Source organism: Rutilus rutilus (assembly GCF_951802725.1).
Source record: "Rutilus rutilus genome assembly, chromosome: 10".
In the NCBI taxonomy this organism is placed as follows: Eukaryota; Metazoa; Chordata; class Actinopteri; order Cypriniformes; family Leuciscidae; genus Rutilus; species Rutilus rutilus.
Window position 1 is genome coordinate 8,220,652 of NC_140215.1, and position 18,258 is coordinate 8,238,909.

Genomic DNA, 18,258 nt, shown 5'->3' on the forward strand with positions numbered 1-18,258 from the left:
TATAATCAAATTTATATGCTTAATTATTTTTTTTTTTAAATATATATATATACATGCCACATTTTCAGTGTGTTTGACATCATATTTCTCAACATGCTTGTAGTGTTCAGTCATGTGACCTATGAAATCAGGTACAATAATCCGCTACCTAGAGTATGCTACTCATATTTCCTATAATACGCTTGGAGTGTTTGAGATATCACTCTCTAGTGTCAAAGGCAGGGATTCAGAAGCAATCTGTGAATCTAAATAGATAAAAAAGGTTCCTGATATTTGACCCTGTGGCTTCTAAAGATGCTTTTAATTCTACCTTTCACCCACTCAGCCTAAATTCAGTTACATTCCATATGATTTAAATAATGCGCCTTTACCTAAACTCACGCCGTTCTTCTCTGAAAATCAGCAAGTTTTCATAATGCTTAAAGGAATAGTTCACCCAAAAATTGTTATAGTCATTATTTGCTCACCTTCATTTTAATCCAAAATGCAGTTAGTTATTTCTGTTTGACAAAAGAAGAACTTCTGATGAATCTTACGCCACTCTTTCTAGTACCATTAAAGGAGCCGTATGTAAGATTGTGGCCAAAACTGGTACTGCAATCACTTTCAAATTACTGTAGAGCGGTGTATCCCCTCCCCCTCCCCCCTGACTCGAGGTTGCCAGATAGGCTGCAGGATCCAGCACGAACGTTTGTAGCTGCAGCTGTGGTAACTAGAGCTGAGCTGGCAACCCGGATGCCGAAACACTACTGACTTCGTGATTGGTAGATAGGTGGAGGGTGGCGCTTCAGGCCAAAACACAACATGACAACATCAACATCAGTTGAGGGCTGCAACTTCACTTTTTAAATGACAATATCCTGGCCGGACTACTGTTGTCAGTGATATAAGTATTTGAAATGAACATGATTTCTTAATGTCAAGTGACATATCAGGGCCATTTTATGATTAATTGAAATACATTTCTTACATACAGCTCCTTTAATATAATTCATATCTGACTCATGCACTATATTCTAAGCTTTCTGAACTCCTACAATATTTACATTTCAATCTATTCAACAGACTGAAATTTAATTCATTAAGAGTTCAGTTAATTTGGGTCTGTTATGAATGAGCCAATTGATAAATAAGTGGAAAAAAACACTCCCCGATCCTGTCACATTATTTTTGGGTGACCTACTCATTTAATTCCTGCTTTTGTCCATATTAAACCATGAAAACAGAATTGATGACAGGCAATGCTACAAAAGCAGGAATGTGCTTGTCCTAAATATGTAAATATTGTATTGTTAGCTGTAATTTCTTCCACTCTAAACAAGAAACATAACTCAATCTGGGTTCAGAACAAATCAGTATTAATATTGCAAATCACAGCACGTAAAAAAAAAAAAGCCAATCAAACATCCACTCTATCGTGTCATCAGGTTCCGCAATATCTTTTTCCTTGAATGCCATTTCTTTTTCATGAATGTGTGCCAATTACTGTTGCTCATGATGTTTTGTTATTTTTATGTTGTTTGTGATCATTTGTGTTTCAGTGAAGACAAAACACTCACTGCAGGACGGTTTCATATGTCTCATATATGTTGCAAATTCATATTCGCTTGTCGTTTTTCAACCTGGTATTTAAGGTTGTACTTTGTTGGTATCAGAATAGTTGTATTGTGTCTATGCTGCACCTAAATTCAACCACTGCAAATGTTCTTTTCTGTATGAATGCAATTTGTCTTTTGTTCTCCTAAGGTGTATTCGTGCAACATTTATTTCATAAAATGTGGGCAGTTGCAATCATGTGTATCGTATTATTCTGTAATTATAGATTATTATTTCAAGTGTCTTGTTTGAATACTAATGTGTGTTTCATTAAAAGCACTGGGGTGTGGAACAGACGCTGGTCAAAATATAAAGGCTCATAAAAGGATCCACTATTCACACTGAACACGATTGAAGTTAATTTACTCAGATTCCAAGGGCAATCTAATGACGTTCACTCACAAAGCCATGTTCATCATCAAACGTGTTCTTCAACTGCCATCAGTCGAGTGCATTTTTGATAAGGTGGCTTAGGAAAACAAACCCACAATTCTCTAGGAACAGCTAAAGGCAATGCATCTATATGAACGCTGCTCTGTTAAAGTTAGAGGAAGTTTAACAACAACAACACTCGTGGACAAAAAGCCAAAAATGGCAAAATATTTAGGGGTCTTTTAATGGTCTTCAGCATTTTAATCACAAATCACTGGTCAGGAAATTAGCATGAATTGCACAAGTACTGTAGATAAAGTAACTTAGCACAGAATAGCCTTCCTCTTTGTTTTCTTTAAACGTTTAAGCCGTGTGGGTAAATTTGCAGACAGCTTTTTACAGTCAGTGTTGGTGGCTTCAAATAGTTCATGAGTAGTTGAAAAATGTATCATTTGAGTTTAATGTGAGACCAAATATTCAGTAAAGTGTTCAAATCTAGACAGAAGAAGGCCAAAACCTCAAGCCACTTGATCAGGTTGTCTTTGCTGTTTGGGCAGGAGCATTGTCTTGTTGAGAAATACCATCTGATCGTTCCTTTTCAATTGTGGGAAGCAAGCTATTCTGCAATATCCCCCAGTACTCCAAATAATTAAATGACTTTTCACAGTGAAGTAGCTCACCAGTACCAGCGGTTAAGAAGGCTCCGTACACATCGACACCTCTTCCTCCATGCTTCCCTGTGGTACACATGCATTTATTATTATATTTCTCATCAAATTTTCAAAGACACTGCTCTGGAGTATCACCATGCAACTCGTGTTTCATTGTGACTCCACACACAACTTCCCATATTCTGCCAAAAACTTCATTCCGTCTTAGATGTTTTTCTGAGACGGCAATAGCTTTTTAAGTAGTGCACTTGCTTAAATTTAGCAAATTTTCTGACCAATAATTTGTGGTTCAGACAATTAAAAGCTTAGATTTTTGGCTTGGCCCATTATTTTCCAATCAATAATAATAACACTATATATATATATATATATATTTTTTTTTATATAGTGCCTTTCTAAAATCCAAGGTCTCTTAACCAAGTTAGAGTAAAAAAATTTTTTTTTTAAAATTGTATTTAGTAAAGTGTTAATTATTAAATACTATACAATTAAATATCTATAGGCATCTTTACACAGCCAAGTTAAGGCGGTTCTGTGCCAGCTCAAAATTCAGTGCAAGGATTAAATGCTGCATAAAAGCTAGACTAAAGTATGCCTGCTCTGACCCACCTCTAATTGCTGTGTAGATGCATGCCACCTCTGAGCAGCATTAAACTGTGTAGACTTCACAGAAGCGCTTCTGTGGCACCTTTGCAGTGTATCCAGATCAGATGGTGGACCTGCGCCTATGCATGATGTACTCAGCCGTATCCGGGCCGTATCCAGACCAGATGGAGGACCTGCACCTAGACACGACCACAACGCATCCCTGAAGTGTCAGCAGAGATTGTGTCAACTAGACTCTTCCCTTCCCTCATCGACACGACAGCCATCGGCACTGATCCTCAACAAACCCGTCTCCATACCGGCGTGACTCCGATCTTCAACCAGATGGAACTGGATATTCTGATTGTTCCAAACCAATCTGACTTCTGACCTATAATGCTGCCTGAATCATAATTATCACTGGTCATTGACCAGATGAGAACTGGCCCCCCGACTGAGCCTGGGTTCTCCATTCTGCCACCTGATGGAGTTTTGGTTCCTATAGCCACTGTCGCTGTCACGGTTCATGAATTCACTGTCTCTTCCTTGTCTCGTGTGATTGTGTAGTGTGTATGATTAGTGTTGGTGTGTCCTCTGATTACCGCTGATCATCAGCGCCAGCTGATTCCACTCTACTCAGCTATATATTCTCAGTGACTGGTATCTTGTGCTGTCAGATCGTTGTGGTGTTTCCGGTGTTTGTTCCTGTTCCCATTTGGCATTCTATCATGGTCTCCGTTCCTGTTGGATTGTTTGTTGTGCCTTCGTCTCCGTTCTTCGTCTTCACTCTCTGGAACTGGACTCGTCATTCATCCACCATCCACCTTCAGCCTGGTTGCCCGTATATATATATATATATATATATAAATAAACTAAATTAATAACTTTTTTTTAAACAAAAATGAAACATCACTGAACTTACTTAAGCTGGACTGTGACGCTATTTCCCATTGGAAACAAACTTTTTTGCATTATTTTCCTGTTATCTCTGTAAAGCTGCTTTGAAACAATCTGTATTTTAAAAAGCTCTATATAAATATGACTTGACTTGACTATATATAAACAGTCTTTTAACAGTATAAAAATACAGTTGCCTTAACAGTATAAACCGACTGAACTGCTCATTTAGTAGCCATTGATGGAAAAAAATAAATAGATTTGTAAGTAAGCACTGAAATAACTAATATGTCATTATTTTATGTAATAAATGAAAATGAATACTGCAAGTAAAGAGTTACTTTTAAAAAATGGGAAACAGAACACAAAAAGTAAAAATAAGATGATACAGCTGAATTATTACCTTCTAGAGTAAATTTACAGGAGTAAATGTCTGTACTGCATGTCATGGATACTTTTGAGAACTAAAGGTCATCATGCTGGGATTGAAGACAAAAAAAGAAAGAAAAGTTCTACAAAGGAAGAAGTGGCCGCCAGATGTTTCCTTTTACATGCCACAGTGCAGCATTAAATTGAGAACATATGTGCCCTTGGACCACAAAACCAGTCACATGGGTACATTTTTGGAAATTGAGATTTATGCATCACCTGAAAGCTGAATAAATAAGGGTGCAAAAAAATCGAAACATTGAAAAAAAAGCAATTAAATTGTCCGTTTATGTTCGCGATTGTGCTGCATCCACTCACAAAAATAAATGTTTTTATATATATTTACGGTAGGAAATTTACAAAATATCTTCATGGACCATGATCTTTACTTAATATCCTAATGATTTTTGGCATAAAAGAAAAATCGATAATTTTGACCCATGCAATGTATTGTTGGCTATTGCCACAAATTTACCTGTGCGACTTGTGACTGGTTTTGTGATCCAGGGTCACATATGGTGTCCACCATCTTGGACAGAATTAAGTAAACGGGGCAATCCCAGAGAGCATTGTGATGTAGTCTTTACAACACTTGAATGGAAAACGAACCGTGAAAGAGTTGTATGACACTGAGAAATACAAAAACGTTTATTTATTTATTTTTTAATACAGCAATTCCTTAGAGACATGAAGTCATCGTCAATAATACTAAGTCTGAAAAGTGATACGTTGGTGCCCTTTTCCTTTGGCTTGAACCTGAGGAGTGTGTGTTTTATTTATTCCGTTCCAACTGAAAAGATGATGTTCAGTGTTCAAGCTAAAAGAACACTCTCTCTCAACACATAGAACGGTGTCTAATCAGAGGGAAAGTCCACTGAAACTGAGGGCTGGTGAAACAGGTGGGCTAACATATAAAAGCACTTGACAAACAGGAGATAAGCATTCATTCCTCTGCCCACATGAATGTGTGTTCACCATATGTTCTGCTTTATCCAAGAATTTTAACAGTAACCTACGTCATTGTCTTAAATAAATAGTGCTCATCTGTATTCAGGGAGATACGGCAGGAATGATGAGACAGTTCTGTCAGGTGAAGAATGAGAATACAGTATGAAGAGACTATGTTTTTCACCAAGAGGTTATAAGAGGAAATAACCCCAAAAAGTTTATAGTTTGGGGTTAAAAGTCAGAGTATTAAAAATGCCACATTAGTAATCTTAAAGGAATAGTTCACCCCAAAATTGTCATCCTCATGTCTTTCACGAAATATAAAATAAAAAGAGCAGTATAAACAGCTCAAAAAATGCTACATAAGCAGAATTCATAAAATTCAATAAAGTTCAATTAGCATGTTTCATGTTTGCTGTTATGTTTTTTCCATGTTCGATCACATTCCGGATGCATTTTGTCGCTATCGTATGTACTTCCTGAAATCAATGCTAAAGACAAGGACATACAGAAAATGTCAGATGGAAAAAGGCATAAATCAAAAACCAGCAGCAGCTCTCAGGAGACTTTGCATAGCACTGACTGCAAATGATGTTGATTTATTATGGGGACGAATTATAGAAGCTGTTTTATTAAACGCAATAACAGTGAAAAGAATCTTTCAGTAAACCACAGAAAAAGTCTTACAAAAGACCCAGTCATATTCCACCCCAAAATTTTAAGAATGAACAAGGAAATTATATTCTGCTTAAAGACAATGTATTTTACATTTCAACATTATTTTTATTACAATTAAGGACACCCACACACAAATTCTCATTACTGTAATGTAAAAAAAGAAAAGAAAAAGTGATTATAAATGAATGGTGGGATTTAAAAAAAAAATCATTGTATTGCAGTATTTTCTATGCAATGCAATAAATACATCTAGAGACATTTTGGTTTGATTTTGGTAATGGTAATTTTGTGGAAAATGTTTTTAAATGTCATGAAAATAACGCAAAGATTTTTATAGACCTAGAAAATATATTTTAAAGGCATAATTTTATAATTTATTATTTATGATTTATTTATAATAAATTAAATAGACATTATTTTATATTATACATTATGTTTTTGTGAGATTCACCAATTAAACTTACAGAATATATAGCATGAATGAATCTTTCATGAATTAATTTTTTTTTTACAATTTTTTAAAATATCTTCACTGCCTTAGAATAAAAGTGGTTAAAATCTAAAAGAGAAATGCTGCTGAAATATGAATTTCTTTATTAACAGTGCTTGATGATTTCTCTTTTGTAATTGAACATTTAGCACAAGCCTTGACCTATATATAAAAATAAAATAAAAAGTGACCTTCCACTGATCTCTACACTGTCAATATCTTTATATGCCAGAAGCAGTGTTGTAAAGCTGACCTCATGTAAGTTACCTTGGATTCCTTTTAGCACTGTCAGGACAAATTCAAATAAATGGAAATGAATTAGTCCAATTAAACAGAAAACTACATACATTACAGTAAAGCAACATCCACACAAGCTACACTGAAAAGAGTGTTTTCAGTGTTTGTAAGCACCTTAAAGCTTTCTATCCATACTTTGAAGTAACTCATCCTGTGAATGTATTCCAGCTAACATTTCTCACCTCTAAATGGGTTCAACTGTTTTCACCTTAATTAAACTATTCAGTTGTCTTGATATAAATGATTTGAATCTCACACAATGCAGAGGCAACAACATTAACATCCATGTTTCAAGAACAAATGACCTACATAGCAGGAAGGCCACACTAATGGAATATAACACAGGGTGGAGGCTGCCCAAGGCCAGTGTCACCTGCATTTAGCTTCAAAATCTGATGAAAACATGCTTTATTACAATTCACAGATGGATGAATAACACTCTCTCTCATACTCACACACTCATGTGCCTATAGGGAAAGACATGACTGAAGCACAGCAAATGGAACACACACACACATAAAAAAGCCTATTCTTCCATTTGTTTATTTTACTAATTGCACATAGTTCTTACGTCACCAAAAATGATTATATTGTTGAAATGACAGCACATTTACCTAAAACGATCATGACTGCCCAAACAACATGCACGGGTAAATGAAATGCACATTACGTGCAAATAAGCTTTGTTTAATTTCCATAGGATAAAATCGGGCAATAATATGATCGAGGCCATAACTTTCACTTTACTAGACATAACAGTAAAAGAGACTCCAACAAGACCCTGAAGGGACACAATGAGAACATTCAAAGGAAATTGTAATTTAGCTGCACTTTTAAACTTTGAGCATGCATTAACCCTCTGACATTCTATATGGCCGAGCTAAATATACCACTTCATGAGAAACTTACAGAAACTGTATGAGAATTACATCCGAGGCTGGAATGAAAAAAAAGAAGAAGAAAAAAAAAAAGCCGTATTCATATTTTCAGAAGAAAACATTCATGACAAATCTTTCAAAAATGTATACATAATTCACTCCTGAACTCTGACAAAATGTTTGACTCCACATTACATACACTGGGGTCCTGAAGCCTACCGTAGCCTGTGACCTGCTGAGACACATTGACCAGGGCAGCACAAATCCATTCCGGAAACAAAGACGCCAAACGTGTGTTTGTTCTATCTAATCGAGCCCTGTCTTTGATAGCACAGGAAATGGGCAGACGGGAGGGCCTTTACTCAATGAAAACAATCACTAAAGACCCCTCCATATGGCACCGGCCCCTCTTCAGGAATGCTACCAGGATTTCAAGGGAGTCGACTGTTTACTTGTACAATTTCCAGTTATCTGTAAAGTAAACAAGACATTTGAATAAGACATCCTTCCAAGGGAATGATGGACTGTGGTGCATTTGATGTGATAATGTAGGGTTATATCACTTGCTCAACTTTTCAAGCACGGCTAATCTGATATCCTCAAATAGGCCCCAAACAAAGTGTTTTTGGATTTTTGGAATGTTCTTTGCACTCAATTGTAACAAGGTCGTAACCATGTCTTGAACATTGGGGGGGACCAAAGTTGGGGGGTGTTATTGGTCTTTATATTTAATTAAAAGGATTAAAAGGGATTGAAGGGAATAAAGAAAAGAAAAGAAAAGAAAAGAAAAGAAAAGAAAAGAAAAGAAAAGAAAAGAAAAGAAAAGAAAAGAGGTAAAAAAGTTCTAGGTCTAATTGTAGCCTAGTTGTGAAGTAATACATTTAAATTCTTTGCAAATAATATTTTATAAATAAATAAAAAAATGCACATATTCACTCTTATTTGTTTGTCTAAAGGCCCATTCACACTGAGGACGATAACTATAAAGATAATGATAAGATATTCCGGTTGTTCTAAAAATCATTCTCAATATTAAAGAATAGCAAAGTTAACACCACAGCTTTAACGATAACGGCACAGAGAAACGAAATCGTTGGAATCACTTTCAGAATGATTTTATCCAGCTGATGAACGATAAAAACATTGACAGCCAATCAGAATCCATTCTGCTGTAATGCCCTCAAGCATTTAAAGTGACAGACAAGCACAAGCTTAGAATAAACAGAATAATATAATTTGCTGGTGTGGACCCTAATATAGTTTTCGTTGTAGTTATATTTGTCATCATATATAGTCATATATATATGTATAGTCATCATTGTTGGTGTGAACAGGCCTTAATGAGTCCAAAACTCAAAACGTTTCTTGTCTCGTCACATTCAGTTATGATCCGGACTCAGTTATTTAATAAAAATAAGGCAATGCAATACAGGCATTATAAACAGGATATCATATAACATTGCTATAAACAATAATGATTATAATTTTGAGGGAAAAATAACTGTAAATAAATCATTTTCCCATTATTGTGGAACCCCACAAAAACGAGGACGTTAAGAAGTTATCTTGCAAACCCTCAAAGACATTCAGAAACAAGACAGATGTCCCCTACAGAGGAAAAAAAAAATGAATGGCTCCCAGGGGGATGTGTGATTTCTTATCCGTGTTTTTATCCTTGCCTGTTGGGTGATCTGCTCAATTTTAATAATTTTCACTGGTACAACAAGAGACCTTCAGTAAGGGAATGCAAAATTGAGATTATGCAAAGATGTACAATGTACACATTACTAGAATACAAACACATGTCAAATGCATGCTAAATGTACAAGAGTACAAGAATGCCAGTTTGGAGAGTCCTATTTTCTGACCTGCCACAAATGATCCTATTTCCAAATGAACAGATGAAATATAAGAGGTGCGGCACGGTAATTTCACAGCTGACGTCAAGAGATGTGAAAATGCGTCAGACATGGACAGTGTACATAATTAAACCTCAGCCATTTTCAATGTGACAGAAACTGGGTCCCACAGTAACCGAGCTGGAGGTGCTATTAATCCACAACTGTTTGTGCCCCCAGTTTAGTCTGAAAGTAATAAACACAGAGTTCATGCTGTTGTCAGATGTTTGACCTATGCATTCTGAGAAATCATGCCTCTCTCACACACTTCCCAGGAGAGTCCATAGTGGACACAACAAGGACAGGTGCTGTTATCTGAGAGCCATGGGTGTTTAGGCCACAGCTGTTAGGGAAAGAGCCCAGTGAGCATTCCATATGCCTCTGGGAACATCCTGTCGTAGATGTCTGGGCGCAGCGTGAGCCAAATTAAACTCAGACAGCCTGAATGTTAGCAATATTACAGATCCATTGCATTGAAAATCCTGGGTCAACCAAAAACAATTGCATTGGGTCAGCAAAACTACTTGTGTCATGCTAACGTTTTTAATGAATGTAAAAAAGAGAGAATAAATGTATTAATCTTATAAATATACACAGGGATTGGACAATGAAACTGAAACACTGGCCAAAACAGTGTTGGAGATTTCACGCTTATTCATGCGCAGCCTGCTGGCCAATCTTCACTGAGTGCAAATTCCATCAGTAAGAGCAGTGTAGAGGTTGAATTAATCCACACAACATAATGAGAGACATATCAGAGGTCAAAAGAGGACAAATTGTTGGTGTGCGTCTCATCTGTGACCAGGACAGCAAGTCTTTGTGGTGTATCGAGAGCCACGGTATCCAGGGTAATGTCGGCATACCACCACAGGACGAACCACATCCAATCTGTTGGCGCAAGAGGAAGCTATCTGAAAGGGATGTCCAGGTACTAACCCAGATTATATCCAAAAAACATAAAACTACAGCTGCCCAAATCACTGCAGAATTAAATGCACACCTCGACTCTCCTGTTTCCAACAAAACTTTTGTCTGGAGCTCCACAGGGTCAATATTCATGGTCGGGCTGCTATAGCCAAACCTTTGACCACTCATGCCAATGCAAAATGTTTCAATGGTGCCAACTGTGCAAATCTTGGGCTGTGGACAATGTGAAACATGTATTTTCTCTCATGAGTCCACTCCTTGGGAGTTACGGTGTGAAGAAGCCCCAAAAAGGCTTACCACCCCAGCTGTTGCATGCCCAGAGTGATACATGAGGGTAGATCAGTGATGGTTTGGGCTCTACTGTGCTTGATGGGCGCATTACAACCAATGACTACCAAGCCATTCTGGTGGACCATGCACACCTACTGGTTCAAACATTGTACCCTGAAGCGGTGCCGTGTATCCGCATGATAATGCACCAATACACACAGAAAGACTTGTGACACAGAATGGTTTGATGAACATGAAAGTAAGTTGAACATCTCCCATGGCCTGCACAGTCACCAGATCTAAACATTTTTGAGCCACTTTGGGGTATTTTGGAGGAGCGAGTCAGAAAACAGCATCATATACTGACTGAAAAGCTCAAAATCCCTCTGGCCACTGTGCAGGACTTGTATCTGTCATTCTCAAGACGGACTGATGCTGTATTGGCCGCAAAAGGAGCCCTACACTATACTAATAAACTATTGTGGTATTAGTTTCTTTGTTTACCTCCTGTAGATGATTACATTTAGAATAAATACTGTAAATAAGTAAATAAATAAATGTTCATGAAATTCTTAAATGCTTATGAAATCTCACAAAAGTAAGATTTACTATCATAAATAGCAGTTCATACCAAACCCAGCTATACATTAATGGTAATGCAGATGGGGTCATTCAGCTGTCAAATTTAAATGGAAAGTCGTTCTATTACTGGTGTCAACATGCGTCAGACAGCGAGCTTGGTGACGATTGCTGGGGTTAGACCCCGCGTAGAGCTAGGTGTATCGTATTTGACACTCTCTGACGGGAAGTGAGAATCCCGGGATAAAGCCAGCACATAGCTCTGGGTGTGTGTAACCAGAGCTTCTCTCATATGTGAGATTCAGTATGGCTCCCGAAGCCTTTGTGCAGGAGGTACATTATAATGCCCTTATGCATTTAAAAGGCTGGTGGGAAACAGACACAGGAAGAATAGCCTTCTGTAAGGTCCTTGAGAGTAGCCCGAGCTACATTAATGTGTCCTCACTGACTCGAAAATAAACCAGTCAACCACCCACTGAGATGAACTCATACCAATGCTTCCTGCAAAGTAAATCCATTAAAAATGTGCATTACTAACATAGACAGTGTGTTCAAAAGCACCTTGAAATTTCTGGTTTAATCATAGTGCATCTCTTTGTTCATAATGCATGTAAATCTGATCAAATCAGATATTTAGGAGTGACTGTCCGCACTGTCATTTTGCAAGTGATGAACTCAGATCCTTGTTCAGATGGTGTGGTTAATATCCCGTATATCAGCACCGGTTGCCATAGTAATGAAATAAGTGACAGCAAGAGACATGAGGGAAGCAGTCATTGTGGAAGAGGATTGAAAACTGAAATGATACGTCTTCTCATGACGCCGTTGAACTCATCATCCTTCAGAAAACAGAAGCAGCAGGAGCATTACTGTAAAATTTACACATTTATACATACAGTACTCTATGTCCGAAGCTGTTTACTTATTCACCATTCAATATAGTGCGAGAGAAAATGAGACACAGCAGACAGTACTGCGCTATGCTATGCATATGACGTTATCTAGGCTGTCATATCCCAATGAGAGGAAAAAAATCCTGATATCCCCTGTATGGTCTAACAGTGGAAAGATCAAGATCAATTCATTTCAAAGAACTGGTTTAAAATAACCAATTCACAGATTTGTTAGAATTATATATTATCATTCATTATTCATTACATACCAGTTCGCATTTTACATCTAATTTCTGTAGTCAATTGTTGTTTTAATTGTATAGCCATTTTGAGTAAATTATAAAGATTATGTGAACCGCTGAGTAGTTTATGGTTCCAATGTCACTCTTCTTCAAGGATACCATACATTTCCACCAAAATATCATAGTTACTATAAAGTAATAATATTATGGCACCTTCAAACAGTAAAAGAATCTTTCAGAATGTTTTGGAACACTTTGCAATTGCGAATCGGTTCATGTGAATCATTTAGAAGAACTGGTTCAGAAGAATGACTTGTTCGCGATTCACTAGACAACAAACACCCAAATGGATCTGAGTCGGATCAGCCAAAACAATCAGATTTTTGCCGCTTCTCTGAGCTAAGCCATAGTCTCTAGTTGCTCAGACCGTAATGCACATCAGTGTCTGGATGCTGAGGCGAGAAATGGGATGCCTGTGGGGATCCTTGCATAACTGAGAGCTGGAGAGCTGTCAAGTACATTTGAGTGCTCTCTCTTTCTTTCTTTTCTCCTACATGGTGAATGAAACAGAAGTCTAAGAGATGTGCTCTAGATTAGTACATGAATTCTTGAATACACTCATTTTTAATGACTTGTCCTCTGTGATTTGACCTATGTTACGACAGTATCAGCTGGGACCCTAGTGGGGTAAAAGGTGGGGAAATTCTTGTACAGTAGACCTTACAACAATTACTACATTTTATATTTAAAACAGTCAGAGGCCCTGAATTCCCTTTTCTGGCCCTGAGTAGCAGTACCACATTTGCAGTTGTTAGCGCTCTGGTCTACTTCAAGACGTCTTACTTTAGATTTATCTTCAGATCTACCCTTTCAGGATTTAGATAGTAGAAATCCCATACATTTTCTAGAACAACAGATTATTTAGTAATTTATTTTTCAATTATTAAAAATATTTTAATGAAGTATTTTACTTCCATACTATGGAAGTCAAGTCAATATTCTTCAAAATATCTTCTTTTGTGTTCAGCAGAAGAATGAAATTCATACAAGTTTGGAACAACTTGAGGGTTGAATATATGATGAATATTTATTTATTTTTGGGGTGAACTGTCCCTTTAATAAATTAAGGTTCCTGCCCCATACTAACCAGATGTCTTTAGCATTCTGCCATGCACTACTGCTAATGCAATTTCTTTCATCATTATATGCAATGTATACAATAAACAAAAAAGAATAGACTGGTGTTAATACTGACATTAGTATAGTTATTACACACTAAGTGAAGCAATTACTCAAAACTATAATAGCTACCGACAGCCAAAGCACAAGCGCCATTTTTACTCAAAAAATTAAAAAAACATTGCAGAAACTCTTCCAAATGTCCAGCATAAAATAAAATGGGAGAAAATACCAACTGTTGCACTCCTTCTTATGCAATAGTTTTCTTGGTAAACAAGCATCTGCTTAGAAAATACTGTTAAATGACTTAGCCAACCTTAATGTGTTGTGTTGGACGCTTCACTTCCTTGAATAGAAAGATTGTTATTTCAGTGGCACCTAATGAACTTAAAGACAACCCATGTCACGTAATTGATCATAGATTGTGACTTTTGACCACACACTAAAAAAACAACCCTATAGCACACATTAGCAAATCCTACAAATGGAATGGTACAGACAGTTTGAAGATATTTGCCATGTATGGTGATCACTTCTTGTTTTTACCTAAGAGTCTTTCATATGAAGGAGCTCCATATCAAGAAAGAGGAAACTTCTGTCCAGTTCAGTCTGTAGTCAGAAAGAAAAAGGCATTGCAGTTTTCCTGTGATTGTGTAAAATCACCAGCAATGACATTTTTTACCTACTTGTGTTGATTGAGGGTTTCAGAAATCATTACAACCCCCTCTGGAGAAGGTTCCTACTGAGCATTCAACATTTACTATAATAAGACAAAATAATGGTGACAAGTTTTTTTTGATTAAGTAACCACGTTGAACGCCAATGCTTAATCTTTATATAAAACATATGAAGTGGAGCATTTTTTTTTTTATCAAAGTTGTCCAAAGACAAGAACGGGTATTGTTCAAAATGCATGTATAACTTTGATGAAAGGTTTTGATCCACTTCAAATGTTGACTACTATATATGGAGGATGGAGGATATGGGAGGATGTTCTTGCAGTAACAAAAAGCAAAACCAAATCCAAACAAAGCAAATCCAGTGGGACTAATTGCCTGGTTATATTTGTTATATAGTTGGTAAGCAGAATAATGAAGTTTAATTAAAAGGTTTTTGATGAATTATGCATGAGAGTCACATCAAATTCCCTAGAGTTGAGCAGTGAGCAAAGTGCACAGCTGTCTACATTTTCACGCCAGAGGGAAGTAGAAGATATTTAGTAAACCTCATGTTCCCTTTTGGTAAGAAAATCATTCCATTCCATTCTTATTTTCTTTTAATATTGCTTTGGTTCCTTGATCATTTTTCCAGTCATCAACTGTGGTGGAAATGTATGCATGGGAATATATGTCAGTCTAACTAATTTCCAAAAATCATAAATGGAGAAAGAGCAGAAGGACACAAGGGGACTTTATAAGAAAAGAAAAAAACTTCCCAGAACATTTACTAGCAACTATTAAGGAAAACATCTTCTCAGTGGTGGAAACCATTGTTTATATTTTCAATATTGTTTATATTTTCAATTTCCAAGACTACATGTAGGATCACATTCAGACTGGCTGCAGGGAACACCGGGGAATATTGGGGTAAGCTGTGGCACTTTTTAAGTGAAAATTTATTCATCCTCATGTTGTTCCAAAACTGTATAACTCTCTTTCTTCTGTGGCATATACTGTAAAAGAAATATTATGAGATTTTTTTTCTGTGCAACAGTCAGTGGGAACCAAAACTGTTTGGTTAACCATATTTTTCTAAATATCTTCAGACAGACAGACAGACAGACAGACAGACAGATAGATAGATAGATAAGAAATGCAAGGTGTCAAAATACTGTATGAAACAGAACACCATTGTGTGAGGTTTTGAGATGTTTGACCAATAGAGCTAATTGTGTCAAGGTCACCAGGCAGAGGGGAAGAGATAGATTTGAGGGTATCCATTGGAGACTTGATGATATGAAAAAGGTATAAAAAATGAGTGCTGGACACTGTAACTTCAGATGTCCGGATGGCCAACCGGCGTCTCACTTTGTTGTTTGTACAATAAAGTTAATTCTTCTGACCTGGAACCTCGACTCTGAGAAACTTTTTTGAGACCTGAACCAAAAAGAACTTTGAATTTGCCACAACATAATTGGCGAAGCCCGAGCCAGGAGTGGAGAAGGGGTCAAGACAGGAGGTGACCTGTCAGAAAAGTGGGAAAGTGACACAATCGTTAAAGTCGGACAGGGAGGAGAAATCAGACCAGCACGGGTAGATAACTGGACACTGGAAAAACTGGTGGTAGTGGTAGTTTTGAGGAGCAACCCCAACCATACCAGTAATGGTAGAAATTCATGAAAAAGACAGAAGTGCAGTCAGTTGTCAAAAAAGAACAGTCAGTAACAACTGAGAATGTTGCAACGATGGACAAATAGGAGGGGCAGGAGAGGAAACGGTGAGAGAAATCTTAAAAAATAAAAAAATAATAATTATTAGAAATAATTCGGCTTTGCCTCTTCATTGTTACAAGAAAAAAATAAAGTAAAGGTGTGTGTGTGCGCGCGTAAAATGCACAGATTAGGACTGTTTGAAAAAGAACGATATTCATTTATAAAGAGACACTAGAATTATGAAAGAACACTTATTTCTCTCTCATATAGCAAAAGTAAATGGTGACTGTGATATGAGAAAGAGAGGCAGAAAGGAGGGGCTGCCTCTGACAGAAAGAGGAGGGGCTGCAAGAAGAAAGTGAGACTGCATGTGTGTGTGTGTGAGGAAGGAAAGGAGGGAGACAGAGAGAAAGAGTTCACCTTTCCTAGTTCTGACTAGCATATAAACCAGGAAGTGAGTAACCATTTCCAACATACACTTTGAACAACACTTTGAGAGATTTTATTTGTAACTGTCATCCCCACCAGTGGACCTGTAATAGAGGAACTGCATTTTTAAAATACCTGAGAAAGACTAATCAGATATCTTAATAAATGTCTGACCATCTTGCTGAAAACTAGTTAAGGATAGATGCAAGCTGGGGTTAGTAAGGTATACTAAAAAGGAGTGAAACACACTGATAATAATTAAGATTATAATGGCATCAACACCTGTAGAGATACCAAGATCAAAATATTAATTTTGCAGAGATACTATCTATAGGATAACCCTCCAAAAATGGGAAAAGAAGCCTAAAAACAAAATGACCAGCTGAGGGAACATTAGATGTGGCTATGTGCAGAGACACTGAAACATTCGTAAAAATAAATAAATAAATAAATAAATAAATAAATAAATAAAAAGGTATTCAAAACCAGTTTACTAAGAGATCAAGTAAGATTGGTGAAATCTGCTAATCCAGTCAGAATTAAAAGTAGACTAATTTCACAAATACCAAGAAAACACCAATAAAAATAATTGATAAGAAATTAACCTGAAAGAAAATATAAAAATTGCTTAAATGTTAGTTGACCGGTCTACGGGGGAATTAAATTAATAAGCAGGCCTAACAGGGATTGATTGCGCAAACTGGTGGCCATCAAAAACACTGGAGTTTTCTCCTTAGTATAAGTGGTTTGTGTAGTTCCCAGAGGAAAATCAACTAATTGACAAAAAGGTTTATAGAAATATCTGACATTTAGAGATAAAATATGTATATATTGAGAGACATGCTAGATGTGGGTATGACTGCCTGTTATATAAAGACATGGCCTATGATGTTTGCATCTTGTTGTCCCTGGGGGACAGTTTTAAATTTGAGCCATTGCAGAAATTGAGATCTTTGGATTGTGTTAAAATAACTTGTGCATTATGTTGAATGAGCAGGATTGGGTGACCAAGCTAAACAGACATTTTTAACAGCCATACTGTATTATACACATTTCACAGTAATGAGACTCATTGATTTAATCCTAAAATGCTTGAGAGAGTATGGATCGATATAACGAGTGATAAAAATACTATATATGTGACTGAAAATAAGGCAACTTAGACAGACTGAAAGGCTGCTATTTTCTGCATACTGCAAAGAAGAAAAATGCTTGCTCTTTTCTGCAAAGAAGAACTTGCTTTATTAAAATTGCATGGGGAAACTGCTGTTATCAACCAGATGATACTTCTGAAATTCAGGAACAATTGAAAGAGATGGTTGCAGAATTTATATAGGATGAATTTGATTCATGCGGATCTCTGAGTGTTCAATTTCCAGATGACACCAGACAGCTTTTGGGATGGCTGCCTCAACATAAACAACAGCAACTGGACCGTGCAACAAGTGAGAGCAAGAAACATAAGGACACGGCTGCAGAGAAAATAAGAGGCGTTTGGTTGGTGGGCCTTCATCCCCTCTGAAAGAGGAAGCTGAAACTTCCGAGGGGCTGGTATGGACAAAGACTGTGTTGATGCAGAAACAACCAAGAATATCCTGCCGTTATGCAAAATTGCCTCCTCCTGGCTTG

At 36.9% G+C, this 18,258-nt stretch overlaps 1 long non-coding RNA gene across 1 annotated transcript; it reads left to right on the plus strand.

Moving 5' to 3' along the window:
- Positions 1-83: 83 nt before the first annotated feature.
- Positions 84-1,836, plus strand: LOC311298248. The gene is made up of 2 exons (XR_014628927.1): positions 84-549; positions 977-1,836. It is a non-coding gene; the product is annotated as an uncharacterized lncRNA (long non-coding RNA).
- The last annotated feature ends 16,422 nt before the right edge of the window (positions 1,837-18,258 follow it).